Source organism: Meles meles, chromosome 7, assembly GCF_922984935.1.
Source record: "Meles meles chromosome 7, mMelMel3.1 paternal haplotype, whole genome shotgun sequence".
Taxonomy (NCBI): domain Eukaryota; kingdom Metazoa; phylum Chordata; class Mammalia; order Carnivora; family Mustelidae; genus Meles; species Meles meles.
In genome coordinates, this window is record NC_060072.1 from 108,875,374 (window position 1) to 108,877,801 (window position 2,428).

A 2,428-nucleotide genomic window follows, 5' to 3' on the forward strand; every position below is an offset into this window, starting at 1 on the left:
CCTAGTATTTTTCACTGTCAAAAATTGGGCTTCTGGTCCCTAGTCCCTTTTGTGTGTGTGTGTGTGTGTGTGTGTGCTCTCAATATTTCAACACACAGTAGATGTTTAGTGAGTATCCTGTACAATAAACATTAAGGCCTCCAAATAAGTAATAGGTGAATTTTCTCAGCAGGTGGGCTATCTTAGCTGCTCTGCGTTTTTACCTACCTGGGGGCATGTCACTCTCACACCTCTATCTCCAGCCCCAAGCTCCTTCCCAAGTCCATTTCTCATGTTAGGTGTTAGGCAATTTTCCACATGTCAAAATACAGACAATAAGCCTGCAGCCCCAAAAGGAGTGAGGTAATGATTCTTCTTGCCAAGAACCACCCTCCCATGCCATGATGTCACATGGCTTATTGAAGCTGTGGAAGGAGTGAGGGCTGTGGGATCCCAGCTGGTGGTTGGATTTTGGCAGAAAGCTGAGACACCCAGAACACTAGAGACCACCTCCTACCAGTGGGAAGCTGAGTTAAAATCAAGAGAAACTAGTGGTCAAATTCAGTCTTTCCATGCACAAGAGAAAAAAAAACACACGCTGTTATAACATTGGAGGAAAAAATTAGCGATCGCCTGCTAAAGTGAATGAAATCAGCAGGAATAGGAACAACCACAAGGACAACAGGACAGAGTGGGAGACAAATATGGTATAATTTGGGCAATTTATAGTTAGTGTGGGGGACAGACCATCTCTAAGGATATGCCCTCCTTTGGATGCACTGACTTGGATTCTACATCCTAGCTTGCATGATCTTGGGAACTGTGTGGGAGCTGATAAAGGTGTCCCACCAAGACCTCAATCCAGTCCATTCTCCATCCTCCCTTTTTGCAGCTTCCCCTTCCTCCCAATTTTTTCTTTTTTCTTTCCCCCCCCAGCCTGGGCAAGCTGGGGTGGTGTCTGTGGTTAGGACAATGCCTCACATTGCCAGGAGAGGGCAGCAGATCATTCCCCCACCACTCAGGTGTAACCTTGGAGCTTCCTAGGATTCCAGTCCGTTTTCCATGGTTACTGAGTGCCTCCTATGTGCCAGGCTCTGTGCTGGGCACTGGGATTGCAAAGCTGACTGAGATATGGTCCCTGCTCTGGAGGACCCCAAGCTTTAACTGAGTGAGACAGCCTTGGAAACGCATAGAGTGCCAAAGGGGGTGAGGTGCTAAGGCAGAAGGCTCCTTGGGGGACTGCTGTGTCTTGAGGGGGGGTGGGGACAATAGGGGCATTAAAAAGCGCCTCATAAGGGGCACCTGGGTGGCTCAGTCGTTAAGCATCTGCCTTCGGTTCAGGTCATGGTCCTAGGCTCCTGGGATTGAGTCCCGCTGAGAGTCAGGCTCTCAGCAGGGAGCCTGTTTCTCCCTCTCTGTCCCCTCCCCTTGCTGGTGTTCCCTCTCTAGCTGTCTTTCTGTCAAATAAATAAATAAATAAATAAAATCTTTAAAAAAAAAAAAGTAGAAGAGGCTTGAACTGGGTCTTGAAAGATGATGGGTCTGCAGCCAGTTAAGCTGACCGTGCTCTTTCTCCATAAGCGCCCAGTGCACAATGGCTGCGAACCTCCTTGGTAGTATATGCAGCCTGTTGCCCTAAGGATTGCCCTAAGGGACCTTGGAGACAGCCCTTCCCAGTGGACATTGATGTCTGACCTCATATTATCTCTAATCTAGGCTCCAGACAGGTATGTGGGGTGCCTTTGGAAAGCCCCAGGGCACATGGTCAGGGTCCATATTGGCCAAGTCACCATGTCCATCCATACCAAGCTGCAGAACAAGGAGCATGGGATTGAGGCCCTATGCAAGGCCAAGGTCAAGTTCCCTGGCCTTCAGAAGATCCACATTTCCAAGAAGTGGTCTTACTAAGTTTAATGGGGAGGAATATGAAGACATGGAAGCTGAAAAGTGGCTCATCACAGATGGCTGTGGGTCAGATATATCCCTAATCATGCTCCCTTGGGGGTGCCTGGGCGGCTCAGTGGATTAAGCCTCTGCCTTCCACTCAGGTCATGATCCCAGGGTCCTAGGATTGAGACCTGCATTGGGCTCTCTGCTCTGCAGGGAGCCTGCTTCTCCCTCTCTCTCTCTCTGCCTACTTGTGATCTCTGTCAAATAAATAAATAAAAATCTGTTCTGTGCATCCCTCACCCCCCCTCAAATCATGGTCCCTTGGGCAAATGGCAGGCTCTGGACTCGTGAGAACCTCGGCACTGCACCCTTCCCATTCATGCTCACCAATAAATCCTTCTTCCTGTCAAAACAAAATAAGACAAAACCAAAAAAGAAAGATGATGGTTGGTTTTTTTTTTTTTGTAATGTACACAGGTAGGAAACACATCCCAGGGAGGGAAACCAGGATGCACATGACACTTACTGTGGGCAAAAGTTGCTAGAGAGAGGGCAGGGC

The 2,428-nt window shown here is 48.6% G+C and overlaps 1 pseudogene; it reads left to right on the forward strand.

Moving 5' to 3' along the window:
* The first annotated feature begins 1,521 nt into the window (after nucleotides 1-1,521).
* LOC123947815 lies at nucleotides 1,522-1,648 on the forward strand (annotated as a pseudogene).
* Nucleotides 1,649-2,428: the final 780 nt, after the last annotated feature.